Source organism: Doryrhamphus excisus, chromosome 13 (genome assembly GCF_030265055.1).
Source record: "Doryrhamphus excisus isolate RoL2022-K1 chromosome 13, RoL_Dexc_1.0, whole genome shotgun sequence".
In the NCBI taxonomy this organism is placed as follows: Eukaryota; Metazoa; Chordata; class Actinopteri; order Syngnathiformes; family Syngnathidae; genus Doryrhamphus; species Doryrhamphus excisus.
This window is the reverse complement of record NC_080478.1, coordinates 616,517-633,073: the sequence shown is the minus strand read 5'-3', so window position 1 is coordinate 633,073 and position 16,557 is coordinate 616,517. Positions and strand designations below refer to the sequence as shown.

Sequence of the window (16,557 nt, the reverse complement as noted above, 5' to 3'; positions counted from 1 at the left end):
CGGAACCAGTGCTCTAGCAGTCGTAATATTAGTTCTTCGACTGCTACTGCACTTGCTGAGTTACTGCCCTCAGTGGTCTCCTCTTTCCCTTCCTATAAGGGTCCTATAGACAACCTTACAAATGATTTCAACAAGGTGTTATGTAAAGCTCTTGATACTGTTGCACCTTTGAGATTTAAGTGTCATGTCAAAAGACTTACTCCTTGGTTTACAGCTGAAACTCGAAGGCTGAAACAATTTTGTCGGAGATTGGAGCGCAGATGGCGTGCAACTAAACTTGAGGTCTTCCGACAGGCATGGGGGGATAGTCTGACTAAATATAAACAGGCTCTTGTTGCGGCAAAAAACAACTATTTCTCTAGACTAATTGACCTCCATAAAAATAACCCTAAATACTTATTCGACACAGTGGCATTGCTAACCCAGAAGAGGACCTCTCCTAGTAGTTCCCCCTTCTCAGCCGATGAGTTCTTGCGATTCTTCGCAAATAAAGTTGAGCTCATCAGGAAGGAAATAAAGTACACCCTACCGCCAGACGGGCTTAACATGTCAACCGCCATGACCGCTGCTGGGACTACTTCCAGCCTCTGTCCCACTAGTTTCTCCTACTTTGAGGAAGTATCTCTGGACGAGCTTACAAAACTTGTCAGTACAGCAAAGCAGACAACATGTCTGCTTGACCCGCTTCCTGGGAAACTTGTTAAAGAACTGTTCCCAATTCTAGCCCCCTCACTCTTAAATATATTTAATCTATCACTCTCATCTGGCACTGTGCCTGCAGCTTTCAAGACTGCAGTGATTCGACCCCTGCTGAAGAAACCAACCCTCGACCCCGGGAGTATTTCCCACTATAGGCCGGTGTCTAACCTCCCATTTCTGTCCAAGATCCTTGAAAGAATTGTAGCACAACAGCTCAATGACCACACGGCTTTGGGTGATCTTTTTGAACCTTTTCAGTCTGGTTTCAGGAGAAACCATTCCACTGAATCAGCCCTTGCAAAAGTGACAAATGATCTTCTTCTTTCTATGGACTGTGACACATCTACAATATTGTTATTACTTGATCTCAGTGCTGCTTTCGACACTGTCAATCACTCTATCCTACTGGAACGCCTTCAAACATATATTGGTGTTACTGGTCCGGTACTCTCTTGGTTTAGATCCTACCTTAAGGATCGGACGCATCGTGTCGTTTGTGATGATATGACTTCAGAGTACTGTGGTGTCACTTGTGGAGTTCCACAAGGTTCAGTGCTCGGCCCTCTTTTGTTTAACATTTACATGTTGCCGCTTGGCGACATCATTCGCAAACATAAGATCAGCTTTCACTCTTATGCTGATGACACTCAGCTATATGTCCCACTAAAGTTAACTGACCCGCGGGACTGCTCTAATTTGGAGGCTTGCCTCATTGATATTAAACATTGGATGTCCTGTAACTTTTTACTCCTGAACTCTGATAAAACTGAGATGGTGATCATCGGCCCTGCTAAACAGAGCCGCCTGTTTAAGGACACCACTCTGAGTTTTGATAATAGCATAATTTCCCAAAGTGACTCTGTGAAAAATCTGGGTGTGATATTGGACCCGACTCTATCCTTTCATAAACACATTAAGAATGTTACTAAAATAGCATTTTTTCATCTTCGCAATATTGCGAAGATACGACCTATTCTATCCACCTCTGATGCAGAGACCCTAGTCCATGCATTTGTCACGTCTCGCCTTGACTACTGTAATGTACTGCTTTCTGGTCTTCCAATGGCGAGTCTCAAAAGCTTGCAGTTAGTACAAAATGCTGCAGCGCGACTTCTTACAAGGACACATAAGTGTGACCATATTTCACCAATACTAGCCAACCTGCACTGGCTCCCAGTTCATTTAAGATGTGACTTTAAGGTACTGCTTCTGGTTTACAAAATATTACACGGGTTGGCACCTTGTTATCTGGTGGACCTAATTGTACCCTATGCTCCGTCTAGAAACCTACGCTCACAACACGCCGGTCTTTTGACTATCCCGAGAGCCAGAAAGAAGTATGCGGGCTCTAGAGCCTTTTCCATTCGGGCCCCAACGTTGTGGAATGATCTTCCTGTTAATATTAGAGCTGCTACCTCAGTAGAAATGTTCAAGTCCCGACTTAAGACTCATTACTATACTTTAGCGTTTAGTTAAAAATATTCCCTGCCTGTTTTGACTGCCGCTCCTTCTCTCTCCCATACCGCCCCCCCCGGCTGAGGGGGGGGGGGTCCAGGAGAGGCTGTTTTGGAAGTTTGCCTTGACGAAACTGGACATCGGTCGTGGCCTACCTTGGAGGCGCTGCAGCAGAGGGATAGTGATCATCTCAAGACCCGTGGCTGCCCAACTGTCCTAATGGCATCACATCTTGGACCTGGACTATTATACTCTATGTTTATATTTAACTGTCACTTGTAAACCTCTCCACATCCATTGCAGCCTGGTCATCCTAGAAGGGGGATTCCCCCATCTGCGGTCCCTTCTCGAGGTTTCTTTTTCCCTAATGGGTTTTGAGTTTTTCCTTGCCCTGATGGGGGTTCAGATCAGGGGATGTCGTTTGTCGTCTATTGTCTGTCTTCTACTGTTGCCTGCTTGTTAAGCCCTTTGAGGCTCTTTTGTGATTAAGGGCTATATAAATAAACTTGACTTGACTTGACTTAATGGTAATCATGCCCGCGTGGCAGGCGAGTCTCTTTGCTTGTCTGACGTCTGTGTCGCATCCTGATTGGCTGGCAGCAAATGTCAACAACACGCGCGCGGCCCGCGCTTGGCAAGTGAGAATTCTACCACTGAACCACCAATGCCACGTGGGGACACACTGTAAGAGAACAAAATTCAACTGTCAAGTGGATGAGCCTCTTCAAAGTGGCGCTGAATGACAAAACATCACAATGTCATACTCTTTGGATTCAAGCACCTTCTGGCGTAATGGGATCCACAACAATCACGTCAGCTGTGGATGCAACGTCAATGCGTTCTTGAAGGGCAAGTGACAAAAAGAAGTACATGGTTCACAAATCAGCTGCCAAAGTTTCACTGACCAAGCACCCAGGCTCTGCTGGGATTTGAACCCAGGATCTCCTGTTTACTAGACAGGCACTTCGACCAGCTTAGCCACAGTGCCAGCAGTTCATCTGGTACCAACACAAAAACAGTTCGCCAATGGGGAAAATGTTCATACAAGGGAGGGAGTCCAAAGTCCAACACATGTGTGAATTGAGAGTCCCTGGGTGGGCTCGAACCACCAACCTCTCAGTTAACAGCCAAACGTGCTGACCAATTGCAGCGACAGAGAGTACAACAGCATGGCTGCAGTGAGGTTTCACTAAGTGCTGTCCACCTTAACTCTCGGGTGGTCCGGTCTGTTACGTTTCAGGTGTCATTCTGAATACTGCCCTTTCGCAGGAAAAGAGCCTTTGTACTTTTTCAACATGAGCTCTAAAGAAAGGTATAAGCTGAGATATACTGCATTGGCCGGGAACCGGACCCGGGCCTCCCGCTTGGCAAGCGGGAATTCTACCACTGAACCACCAATGCCAAGTTGGGAAACACTGTTGGAGAACAATTTAAATTGTCGAGTGGATGTGCCTCTGCAAAGTGGCGCTGAATGACAAAACATCACAATCACAACATACGCACGGGATGCCAGGGGAGGCCGAGTACTAACAGAGCTGAGGAGAGGGCATAAGAAAAAAATTTGTGACCTTGTGGTGGTTACCCGACAGCACCAAGGATATGGTGCACGTCTGATGCGTAATGCATGCCAGGTGATGTTCATCTAGTGAGCGGACATTCTTGTGGGGGACAAGCTCAACAGTAGGAATGTTGAGAGAACTGACCAGTCCGCTATCAATGAAGTTCTCGTCCGCCCCAGAGTCAATTAATGCTGTGGTAGGAGAAGCTTCCCCGGCCCAGGATATCGTACTTTCCACCTGAAGTCGGCCCACCAAAGCGGATGACGCAGCCGGTGTGGTTGGAGCGGGCAGTGCCAGCAGCTGGGGAATATCCCTGGTGGAGGAAGAGCGTTGGCGTGCTGGGCGAACTGGACAGTGGGAAATTGTGTGTAGGACTCCCACAGTACAGGCACAGCCACAGGCGTGGACGGTGACTCCTCTCCGCTGACGAAAGGCGACTAGCTCCCAGTTGCATGGGGACGACACTCCCGACGTCATCAGACGGCGCTCCGTGTTTTGTCTGAGTCACGGCTGGTGTGTGTTACTTTTTGTTGTTTTCTTGCCTGAAAGGACTTCTCGCTCGACCCAATTTTACTCTTGGTGAAACACTGATAATCCAGAACATAGCCTTAAACTGCAGGTGCATTAGTTGGGCTTGTGGCCACCTGGTCACCTGAACAGGGACTTGAATCCCGGACACTCAGATCAAAAGTTTATTGTTCAGGTGACTGGCTCAACCTTTGTCTTGTCTGACCATTAACTCTTTTTGTCCAGAAGATATTAGGCTTGTCCATGTGGGCAGTTTAAGACCTCCGTCGATCTTGGAGGTGGCAATTTCGGGACAGGGGCTTCTTCTGATGTGCTTGATCCCTGAAGGTGTGTACACGGGCATCTGTCCCCAGTTTGGACACACAATCCATATTTCCCGGATGACTGATCGGGTGCGTCACTGGCCTGCACGAAGGGGCTTATAGGAAGGAGGTGGCCGCTGTGGTGTCGTTGCATGCAAACAACATCCTCATCCTTGACACAGCGAAGACCAAAGAGGAGAATAATCGTGGATTCGGTCCGCTTACACTGGCAGGATTTCACCAGTCCTGTTGAAAGCCTGGCCACTGTTGTGTTTTTTGTCATGCAGTGGTTCGCCTCACACTGAAGACACTCCTTCGCCGGCGCTGTGGCTTAGTTGGTCAAAGTTCCTGTCTCGTAAACAGGAGGTCCTGGGTTCAAATCCCAGCAGTGCCTTGCATATGTGTTTCAGCGACTCCATTTTTTTCTCTCCAACATTTCAAGTAAATGTTTTGAATCAGATGTCATGTTCTGTTGAAGAAATATCCATCATTTCTGATGTCATATGTAGCATAAATGTCATATGTACTACAATGCTCTCGACAAAGGCAAAAACATTGTGCATTTGGACATTTGCGGGGATAAGAAAACAGACCACATTAGCAAAACAAAAGAGGTTCGGGTCTAACATTTAAGGGAAGCGCTCTACTATCTGAGGTAATATAACAGAAATATAAACAAAACATGGACACACAATGGACAACACAATAAGACAAGGTCCTCGACTGAGAATGCTGTCAGGACTGGGTTTAGGGTGAGACAGAGCATTTGTCGGATGCTCAGGGATAGATCCTTGTTAGAATAAAATGTAGATAGAATGAATATAGCATCAGTTATCACCCTTATATCCATTTGCCTAGACAATAGAAAGAGTGTTTGAATGTGCTGAAGAAGAAATGTTCCTGTGACCCTGATCAGAGACCCCCAGCAACCCCCAGGTCCTGGAGGTGCCTGGATGCGCCAACCGCAACCCTGCAGATGTTCACGTTAATCCTGCAAGAACGTGTCAAGATAAGAACTCATAAAACAATAAAAGTAATTCCTCTCACATACACACACATACACATAGAGAAACAAATACAGCTCGTGCAACTGCCATCCCTAGAGTTGCATGACCATGTAGTAGGGACCCCCGAAAGAGAATAAATAAAGAGGAGTTTGAACTGCATACTCAGTGGAGCGGCATGTAACTGGGTATGTGGTTTCACTCTCCTCGCTGCGAGTAACTTTGAATATTGTTGTCTGTCTCTTCTGTATTTCTGCATTTAAGTGTTTTTACAAGTGTCACAGGAGTTTGACCCTGACAACCCACTGACTCACAACGACCTTGCACATCTACACGTGTCAGGGTTAAACATATTGGCCTCTCATGTTACATGGTGTGACTAGGGACGTGGAGTCAGTACTTCAGTCTCCGCATTGAACGTCTGCAGCAACTGCCCTAAGCCACTTGCTGTCGCTGCCTTTGCTCAGAATGAAGTCACAAGAGTGCCACACAGACTGACTCCTTGAGATAACCAGAGTCCTGTCTCTGAATTTGGACACAGGTCAAGTGGCTGGGCTTGTTGTGGGCGACCTGATGAGACCACCACTCAGCATGTGGCATGTGCGAGAGACTAGTCCGGGCAGGACCGGTGCAACTCATACTTACCTGCCAGGGGAGATACCATGATCAAGAAGGTGGTTCACCCAGGGCGAGGCTCAGCCATTGCACATGGGTTGAGCTGACCTCTGCGAATTCCCCAAATGCGGGAATCTCGACTGCATAATTTGTGGTAGTGGGGGACTGCGTTCGCGCTCTCCCCTTATCCCGTGTTTAAAACAAGAGGCAGCACCGCGCCGAGCTCCTTGGCTTGCGAGTGCAGCCAGACCGAGCAAGAAACGACCAGCCCAGCACTACCAATGCTTGCTGGAAAGGTCTGCCCGTCCACGGGAGACAACCAACCAGCCGTGAGGCCGATCTGCTCTCAGTCAGGAAACCTCAATGAGAAACGGCAACAAGACAGAGAAAGGGGCGTCGGCAACCATTTCGATTGATCTGAGTCTAAAGTTCAAGGTTTGCTCGCAGGCAAATTTGAAGCAGCGAGAATGAGCAATCCGCACCTCTGAGTAAGAGTTCATGGTTCTCACCCAAAAAACGATAGCTTGTAGCCGTAATCGTGTTGTTGTTTGTATTCTGTGTTTTGTCTGAGTCACGGCTGGTGTGTGTTGCTTTTTGTTGTTTTCTTGCCTGAAAGGACTTCTCGCTCAGCCAAAGCAAAGCCAGGTAAAAACGCGTAATCATTTGTCCCTTTGTTGGAATAGTTGCATCTTGTGCCTGTAGTGACACTGCCGGCAGCGATGGTTATTTCACCACCACCACCTGCTCATACCCCGTTGGAGCAGCAGCAACCACCTCCTGTGCCAAAAAACTCAAACAAAAACCATGTCTGTGCTGTGGCCAACCAAAATCAAAATATCAAGTGGATGGGACATCAACCACGACGTTCATCAAAAAGGCCCTGTCAGATAATCTTATTGCTGCAGAAGGTCTGACAGACCCTAAGATGCCATTTAAAGATTTCAGTCAAACAGACTTCTTCCAGCGAGAGATGGATGAGACAAAAAAGAGGGTGGAGGAAAAACAGCAGAAGAAGAGAAAGAGGGAGGAATCTCCTCCACCCCCTGTCCGAAAGTGCCTCTGCAGGATGCAGCTGAAGCAGGGCCGGAAAAGCCCCCGCATCCACACTGGCTTCAGAGAAGTACATCTACTGTCCTGCCAAAGTGTTCTCCATCTATAGAGAGCACAGGATGGAAAAAGAGATGAGCTGGAGGGAGTTCCAGGCCTCTCCTTTCTATGAAAAGGAGAAACAAAGGCGGCAAAATAAGTGAACAATGTATATTCATTATTCATAACTGCTTACATGTAGATTTTTTTATTATTATTGAGAGTGTTCTTGAGTGTGGCAACCTGATAAATAAATATTCTTTGTGACATTGCATTGATTTTGTATTTTATTTCAAGCACTGGTATCAATATAAGCCTGATAGGAATAATTTGTAATTATATAGGGATTAATTGGAAAAAAATAAAATTGTGGAGAAGAAAACTGTGACTTGACTGATGCCTTAGACGGGATTCAAATACCTGACTTCATTTCTCCAAAGTCTCTCTGCTTGTCTGACATCTGTGTCGCATCCTGATTGGCTGGCAGCAAATGTCAACAAGACAAGCGCGGCCCGTCCAACGCTCTGACCAATTGCACAGAGACTACATCAGCATCAATGCAGTAAGGTTTCAATAAGTTTCTACTTCTGACAGAAATGTGCAAATACTCAAGTGCTGTCCACCTTAACTGTCAGGTGGTCCATTCTCTTACTTTTCAGGTGTAATTCTGAGTTCTGCCCTTTCGCAGGAAAAAGAGCCTTTGTACTTTTTCACATGAACTCTAAAGAAAGGTACAAGCTGAGATCCACTGCATTGGCTGGGAATTGGACCCGGGCCTCCCGCTTGGCAAGCGAGAATTCTACCACTGAACCACCAATGCCACATGGGGTTGCACTGTCGGAGAAAAAAATTAAACTGTCAAGTGGATGAGCCTCCGCAAAGTGGCGCTGAATGACAAAACATCACAATGTCATACTCTTTGGCTTCAAGCACCTTCTGGCGTAATGGGATCCACAACAATCATGTCAGCTGTGGATGCACCATTGACTCGTTTTTGAAGGGCAAGTGAGGAAAAGAGGTACGTGGGTCAGAAATCAGCTTCCAAAGTTTCACGGACTAAGCAGCCAGGCACTGCTGGGATTTGAACCCAGGATCTCCTGTTTACAAGACAGGCACTTTGACCAGCTAAGCCACAGCGCCAGCCAAGCAAGTCACCCTGGCAATGCTGCCTTTACTCTTCTAGACATTAACGGCTCCAACATTGAGACGACGCCATTTGTCGTGTCTCATTCGGTCAGCAGGGGGAGAATCCCGTATATTTGGCACCAATACAAAGGGTTTACCAATTGGGAAGAATGCAAGGGCTCTCCAAAAGAGGCTCTCCAACACAAGTGTCACACAAGGGTCTAGAAATGGTCCCTGGGACTGACACAAATAACTAGGCTGTTAATCTGGACTGTTAGAATAAAATGTAAATTCAATTATTATAGTGTTAAGTTATCACCCTTATATCTGTTTGCTTAGACAATAGACAATAGTCTTGAGTGTTTTAAAGCAGGAACATTCCAAGACGCTGACCAGCAACTCCCAGCACCACTAATCTTGCAGGTGCCTGGGAATGCCAGCAGTGGCCTTGAAGATGTTCCTGTTCATCATGCAAAATGGGCCAAGATAAGAACACATGTACAAAAAGTAATTATTCTCACATACACACACACACATAGACAACAAGTACAGCTCGTGCAACTGCTTGCTTCCCCCTCCCCTTAGAGTTGCACGACCATGTATTAGGGACCTCCTAAAGAAAATAAAAAGAGAGGAGCATGAATGGCATACTCAGAGTGGAGCGGCATGTCACTGGGTTTGTTTTTTCACTTTCCTCGCTGCGAGAAATTTTGAATTTTGTTGTCTGTCTCTTCTGTAATTAAGTGTTTTTACAAGTGTCCCAGGAGTTTGAACCTGACACTAACATAAAATAATAACCTACAGAGTGTATGAATGCCTTTTAAAAAAGTGGGCTCTGGAGGGTCAGGATGGCCGAGCAGTCGAAGGCGCTGCATTCAGGTTGCAGTATCAAATGAGGCGTGGGTTTGAGTCCCACTTCTGACAGCTTCTTGCATCTTGAAGTGGCGTCACCCTTCATTCTAAAGTGGCCGAGGCTGCTCCTCCTGGGCAGTAAACCAGGGGTGCTTTTCAACATGACTGCTGCTGAAAAGTATACAAAGCAGACCTATTGCATCCTGGGGTCTTGCGTTTCTCCAGAAAACAGTCTTTGTTCTTCAACATGACCTCTGATAAAAAGTATGAAAACCAGAGTCATGGAAATACCAGTAGAGGACTGCTGGAATTAGAACCAAGGAGCCCCTCTTTGCTTGGCATGTAATTTGACCAACTAAAGCATAGTGCCTGCGAAGCATGCAAACTTGACAATGATGCCTTTAGTAAAAAAGGAAATCCTGTGCATCTGGCACCGACTCAAAAACAGTTCACCAATGGGGAAAAATGTTCATTCAAGGGAGGGAGCCCAAAGCCAAACACATGTGTCAATTGAGCGTCCCTGGGTGGGCTCTAACCACCAACCTCTCAGTTAACAGCCGAACGCGCTGACCAATTGCTCCATAGAGACTACATCCGCGTTACTGCAGTAAGGTTTCAGTAAGTTTCCACTTCTGACAGAAATTTGCAAATACTCAAGTGCTGTCCACCTTAACTCTCAGGTGGTCCGGTCTGTTACTTTTCAGGTGTCATTCTGAGTTCTGCCCTTTGGCAGGAAAAGAGCCTTTGTCCTTTTTCAACATGAGCTCTAGGTAAAAGCTTAGATATACTGTATTGGCCGGGGATCAGACCCGGGCCTCCCGCTTGGCAAGCGAGAATTCTACCACTGAACCACCAATGCCTGCCTGAGGTGCCTACCTTTTAACTGGAACTGGAAAGGCTTGTGTAGCCCCGCACACAAACCAAGTGTCTTCCTCACATGCACACCCAATGTGGGTCTCAAACCCAGGACCCTGAGAGAAAGAGTCTCATGCTCTACCCACTGAGCTAACCAAGCCTTTTTCTGCTGTAGATATAATTTTTTGTTTTTCTTTTTTATCGATGTGGCCATCTTGATGTTTGATCAATTCCACAGACAACCTTGTTTCAGAAGGAGCGAGAGGAGCTTTATTCGTCCCTCAGTGGGAAAATTTGCAAGTTCCCGCAAGTTCCGCAACAGCAGGGGGAGTATCTCAGTATGTTTACAGACCATGGACTCCTCCTAAATTTAGATACATAGCCTTATCCATGCCAAAACCACACAACAACCTTGACCAAATCCTGATTGACATAACTGACTTGGTACATAATCACCGTCTCAACGGAACTGAATTAGCCCGACTGTTGACATTGACCACAGGCTCCAAGTATGGTGCTTTTTGTACGGCCATTTAGCCAATTTGGCCAAAGGGGAATTCAGAACACGCTTGTGGCCCATTGCCATTTTTATGGTACCTGGCGACTTCAACCAGTGAACTCCATCCATTTTCTGCCCCGCTTATCGTCATCAACGGACTCTATTCCCCACCCGTTACCAGCATGGGGACATTCCAAAACAAGATGAGAACACACTGGACCAGGTACACAGCAACATAGTACGTGGCACAGACACAGCTTCACCCTACCCCCACTTTTAGCCCAGACTGAAAATGCAGAGAAACACCTTTGCAGCTGAAATTGCTTAATTGGGAGAGCGTTGGACTGACTATCTAAAGGTCCCTGGTTCAAGCCCAGTTTTCAGCACAATCGCTGTTTGCATCGTGAGTTGGCAAATAGTTTGTAAAGGGGTGACTTTGTTCTCTTGATTTCATCAACATCGATCACAACAACACAGCCAGACAATTACATATTAAGACCAGACAAGTTCAGTTGGGAGGTGACATACAACAAATGTTCACAGCATTAGGTCTGCAAAGTGTTCAGCTGATGCACATTTACTGGAAAGGAAAATGGGCCATTGTCACGGTAGCCATGCCGACACAAGCTAAAATGTTTCTCCTGCCAGGACAACACCCACATGAAATTCAAGCTTTGCTCGCAGACGAAAAAGAACGAGCTGGAATGAGCAATCTGCACCTCCAAGTCTGAGTTTATGGTTCTTGCCCAGAAAAGCATAGCTCACAGCCGTAATTGTATAGTGGTTCCTACTCTGTGTTGTGGCCGCAACAACCCCGGCCGATTCAGGGTCATGGCAGGTGCGTGTTGCTTTTGTAATTGTATTGTCTGAAAAGACAAGATTGTCTGTCCACTTGAAGTGTGGTGATGTAAAAATACACTAGTTTTGACCACACCTGTATTTTTAGTAAACATTATTAGCATGCAATGAATCAAAGTATAAGGTACGATGTCGGAGATCAAGAACGCTTTTGTTGGCAAAAAAAGCCATAACATATCATTTCGACAATACGGGTCTCAAACCCGCTATTTCTTGCATGTAGAGCAAGAACTCTAGCCTTTGAGTTAAATCCCCCCGCTGCACAGGAAGGCTGCCACAATTTCTGCAACACCAAAACACTAATTAAGATGTGTCATTTTGAGTCAACAAGACCATGTCCACAAAGGAGATGAGGTGACCGAGACGTTAAGGTGATGGACTGCTAATCCATTGTGTTCTGCACGCATGGGTTTGAATCCCATCCTCATCGGACTATACTAATGCACCAGTCTTGACACCACCTGTGTTTTTAGGAAACATCATTAGAATGCAATTAATCCAAGCATCCGGTACGATGTGGGAGATTGAGAATGCTTTTTTGGCAAGAAAAAGGCATAATATACCATTTGGAGAACGCAGGCATCGATTCCACTTCATCTCACATGCGAAGTGAGCGCTCTACCATTTGTGGTCCTACAAGAATGGGATTTGTTTTTGTGTACTTCGAATGAAATGTTTTCCGCATGTTGCAGAATTTTCCACAGGAAAGAAATCTTTAAGATGTATCACCAAAAGAGCTGAACCGCCCAATGTGGGGCTCGAACCCACTACCCTGAGATTAAGAGTCTCATGCGCTCCCGACTGAGCTAACCGGGCATTTTTCTGCCAAGATATCACTTTTTAATTTTTTTAAATTGATGTGGTCTTCTTGATGCTTGATCAAGAAGATCAAGAGTGGCCAGTACAGTGGCCAGTACGGCCAGTACAGTGGCCGTACTGGCCACTCTTCTTTATGTGCTTCAGGAACAACAAAAGGGCGACAACCCACTGGCCCCCATATCCAACATCACACCACCCACCCACCTGTGAAACACCCTCGACAAGGCCGCTGAAAGACCGGGGAGAGGTAAAGAAAACGGGGGAAACCCCATTGGATTTCGAGTCCAACGCCTTAACCTCTCGGCTACCGTGACTCCTTGGAAAAGACCAATGGGGGCAGGTGACCCCATTGTCCTAGAACAAAAATTTTGCTGATGTCAAGGATCAGCTGGCAACATCTGCATGGGAGGAAGACACATGGTTTGTGTGAGGGGCTACACAAGTCTTTCCACTTCTAGTTAAAAGCCAGGCACCTCACATTGTTTCCATAAAGTACCAAGGGATTGTCCTGTTGCCCTTGTATTTTGTGGGCAAAAAGGAGGCGTTTGCAAGTGGACCTCAGACCCTATCACTGGTCACCTGAACAGGGACTTGAATCCCGGACACTCAGATCAAAAGTCTAATGTTCAGGTGACTGGCTCAAACTTTGTCTTGTCTGACCACTCTTTTGTCCAGAAGATATTTGGCTAATGTGGTCTGTTTTCTTAAACCTGCAAATGTCCAAATACATCTTTGTAGGGAGCATTGTAGTACATGTGACATGTATACTACATATGACATCAGAAATGATGGGTCTTTATTCAACAGAACAAGAACAACATTTATTTTAAATAACAGCATAGGAGGTGCTGAAACACAGAGAAGGCACTGCTGGGATTTGAACCCAGGATCTCCTGTTTACTAGACAAGTCTGTCAAAAAATCACAACAGTATACAGTGTCTTCTCTTAAGGGCCCCTGCTTACCAGTTGATGGGGTTTGACTTGATTCCTTTTAACATAAAAGCATTCCGTCGTCTCTTAATCTATAATCCTGGCTGGCGCTTTTGCAAAAGCTAATATTTTCAAGCAGAGCTTCAAACTGAAATCTGTGACTTGATCAACCTAACTTCTGATCAAATGTGTTAGAACATGGAAGCTGGAATGTGCTTTTGAAAAGTCATTGACACGCAGTTTGCCAATTGGGAACCACACAAGTGCTGTGCAAGAGTGGAGCGCAAACATGAAGGAACAGTGACACTGATGCATCCAGAGAACGTCCCTGGGTGGGCTCGAACCACCAGCCTCCCGGTTAACAGCCGAGCGCGCTGACCGATTGCTCCACAGAGACTCACACCTTGCCAACTTCTGTTCAGTTGCTATGCGTCCAGCATGCCCTTTGTTTTGGATGTGACTCGTACCTTCTGGTGTAACAATTGAGGCATTGCAAACCAGGACACCAGCTTTACTCTTTGATGAACGCAAAGTATTTTTGGGTACAATCCTCTCTGGCTCTCAACGAAGGCGGTCGCATCTTTCCCCTCTCCTCCCTATCCCTTATCTTCCCTGCTTAGCGTCTTTGTCTTGTCTAGTCTCGTCTTCTACTTCCTCAAGAGCCTCGCACTGCACTGTTCTCCAAAAGCCTAAATCATGGAATTGATCAACTGGTCTCTCCACGCAATTGACACGATCTTCTCGACGAGAAGCTCAGGTACGGGGGAACCTGCCTGCCCTGACGGAACGTTCACCGCTGGGTACGTGATGGACAGTTGGGGGAAGTGGAAGGTCATGTGCCTGGCGATTCTTTCCGTGGAGGACATCGAAGACGTCTACCTATTCGGAACCATGATAACAGGTCTGTTGCTGATTGGATTGGGCACTTTCCTGGTGTATCGCAAAATTCGTATGATGATGAAGGCAGCGGATCGAGCTGGCCCACAGCTGCCCATCGTGAATGATTTGGTGGGCAAAGCCGTTCACACACTGACTGTGACTGCCAATCACAACAAGGATACCATCTTGGTGAAGATTTCGGCTTTGCAAAAGCAGTTGGATCAATTGGGAGGCCAGAAAGGACAATAGGGTGGTCCGGTCTATTGGAATGTGGCTGCCCGACCTAACCCAAACAATATTCTTAATCTGGATTTCGGCGTCCCCACCAGCCCCACGGCTAACCAAGGTCGTGTTGTGAAAGCAACTTCTCCCAAGAGATTGCTGCAGCGGGACGCTCTGACCCTCCTTCATTCGTTCATGGACACCTGTTGTTTCTCTTCTCTGGCCCACCACGGACTTCTCCATGGCAACTGCTATGTGTCGCAATGACACCCTGCGAACTGAACTCCGGGTGGGTGGGGGAAGCCTCGCAGGCATCCACATGCTTTATGTCTGCACTCAGCAAGGCAGAGACAGTGTCACTTTGACGTAGTCCAGCAAAGGAACCAAAATAGTTCTGTGACTGGACCTTCTCTGCCAACATTGCAGCAGCAGGGGAATTACCTCAGATAGTAGAGCGCTTCCCTTAAATGTTAGACCAGAACCTCTTTTGTTTTGCTAATTTCTTAGCCCCGCAAATGTCCAAATGCACAATGTTTTTGCCTTTGTCGAGACCATTGTAGTACATATGACATTTATGCTACATATGACATCAGAAATGATGGATATTTCTTCAACAGAACATGACATCTGATTCAAAACATTTACTTGAAATGTTGGAGAGAAAAAAATGGAGTCGCTGAAACACATATGCAAGGCACTGCTGGGATTTGAACCCATGACCTCCTGTTTACGAGACAGGAACTTCGACCAACTAAGCCACAGCGCCGGCGAAGGAGTGTCTTCAGTGTTAGGCGAACCACTGCATGACGGAAACCACACCAGTGGCCAGGCTTTCAACAGGACTGGTGAAATCCTGCCAGTGTAAGCGGACCGAATCCATGATTATTCTCCTCCTTGGTCTTCGCTGTGTCAAGGATGAGGATGTTGTTTGCATGCAACGACACCACAGCGGCCACCTCCTTCCTATAAGCCCCTTCGTGCAGGCCAGTGACGCACCCGATCAGTCATCCGGGAAATATGGATTGTGTGTCCAAACTGGGGACAGATGCCCGTGTACACACCTTCAGGGATCAAGCACATATCCTTGTTCCCATTTGTCACCTTGATTTTTTTGTGAAAGAAGGAATTGAACGGCCTTGCTTCCACCCAGTTTCCAACTAGGGACCTTTTGCATGTAAGGCAAACGTGCTAACCACTACACTATGAAGGGTGAGCCCTTTAAGGGGACTGGTGAAGCAGTTGCCAAACAAATGTGTCCACAGTGGGGGCATATTGACAATTGTCCACATTGACAAATGTTTCTCCCTTGTAGGGAAAATTGTTCCACAAATTATGGGCTTTTCTTCAACAAAACATGAAATCACAATCACGGCTTGACAGGTTTGGCTTGTAACCTCCTCTAACGTTGTCTGAAGGGGTGGCCTTTTGATGAATGAAGTTAAGGTCCTTTCAGCCTGCCAATAAGCATTTTCAAACTATTGGCAAAGTCGCAACGTAAATAGGGATTGTGCTCAAACCCAGGCTTGAACCACGGACCTTTAAATCTTAATTCTCGCACTCGCCCGACTGAGCGATTCAGCTGCAAAGGTGGCGTTCCACTTTTTCAGTAGAGGCTAAAAGAGGGGCCAGGGTGAAGCTGTGTTTCTGCCACATGTGTTGCTGTGTACCTGGCCCAGGGTGTTCTCATCTTGGGTTGGTATGTCCCCATGCTGGTAATGTGGGGTCTACTCTTCTACGCCTGAACAGGGACTTGAACCCTGGACAATCAGATTAAAAGTCTGATGCTCTACCAACTGAGCTATCCAGGCCCTTGATGAATGAGGACAACTCACAAGGCAAAATCTTCTGGCATACTGTACTTGACCTTGCAGAGATGAAGAAGCCCCTGTCCCGAAATTGCCACCTCCAAGATCGACGGAGGTCTTAAACTGCCCACATGGACAAGCCTAATATCTTCTGGACAAAAAGAGTTAATGGTCAGACAAGACAAAGGTTGAGCCAATCACCTGAACAATAAACTTTTGATCTGAGTGTCCGGGATTCAAGTCCCTGTTCAGGTGACCAGGTGGCCACGAGCCCTCCAACTAATGCACCTGCAGTTTAAGGCTATGTTCTGGATTATCAGTGTTTCGCCAAGAGTAAAATTGGGTCGAGCGAGAAGTCCTTTCAGGCAAGAAAACAACAAAAAGCAACACACACCAGCCGTGACTCAAGACAAAACACAGAATACAAACAACAACACGATTACGGCTATAAGCTATCCTTTTTT

At 46.6% G+C, this 16,557-nt stretch overlaps 9 non-coding genes across 9 annotated transcripts; 3 read left to right on the top strand and 6 right to left on the bottom strand.

The window, feature by feature from the left end:
- Positions 1–3,484: 3,484 nt before the first annotated feature.
- On the bottom strand, positions 3,485–3,555 carry trnag-gcc (transfer RNA glycine (anticodon GCC)). Its single transcript has one exon. It is a non-coding gene; the product is annotated as a tRNA-Gly (tRNA).
- Positions 3,556–4,863: 1,308 nt separating this feature from the next.
- trnat-cgu (transfer RNA threonine (anticodon CGU)) lies at positions 4,864–4,937 on the top strand. Its single transcript has one exon. It is a non-coding gene; the product is annotated as a tRNA-Thr (tRNA).
- A 1,247-nt stretch (positions 4,938–6,184) lies between these two features.
- LOC131142575 (U1 spliceosomal RNA) lies at positions 6,185–6,348 on the top strand. The gene has a single exon (XR_009132649.1). It is a non-coding gene; the product is annotated as a U1 spliceosomal RNA (small nuclear RNA).
- A 1,649-nt stretch (positions 6,349–7,997) lies between these two features.
- On the bottom strand, positions 7,998–8,068 carry trnag-gcc (transfer RNA glycine (anticodon GCC)). The gene has a single exon. It is a non-coding gene; the product is annotated as a tRNA-Gly (tRNA).
- Positions 8,069–8,314: 246 nt separating this feature from the next.
- trnat-ugu (transfer RNA threonine (anticodon UGU)) lies at positions 8,315–8,388 on the bottom strand. The gene has a single exon. It is a non-coding gene; the product is annotated as a tRNA-Thr (tRNA).
- A 3,397-nt stretch (positions 8,389–11,785) lies between these two features.
- trnas-gcu (transfer RNA serine (anticodon GCU)) lies at positions 11,786–11,867 on the top strand. The gene has a single exon. It is a non-coding gene; the product is annotated as a tRNA-Ser (tRNA).
- A 1,643-nt stretch (positions 11,868–13,510) lies between these two features.
- trnan-guu (transfer RNA asparagine (anticodon GUU)) lies at positions 13,511–13,584 on the bottom strand. Its single transcript has one exon. It is a non-coding gene; the product is annotated as a tRNA-Asn (tRNA).
- A 1,396-nt stretch (positions 13,585–14,980) lies between these two features.
- Positions 14,981–15,054, bottom strand: trnat-cgu (transfer RNA threonine (anticodon CGU)). The gene has a single exon. It is a non-coding gene; the product is annotated as a tRNA-Thr (tRNA).
- A 969-nt stretch (positions 15,055–16,023) lies between these two features.
- trnak-uuu (transfer RNA lysine (anticodon UUU)) lies at positions 16,024–16,096 on the bottom strand. The gene has a single exon. It is a non-coding gene; the product is annotated as a tRNA-Lys (tRNA).
- Between the last annotated feature and the right edge of the window lie 461 nt (positions 16,097–16,557).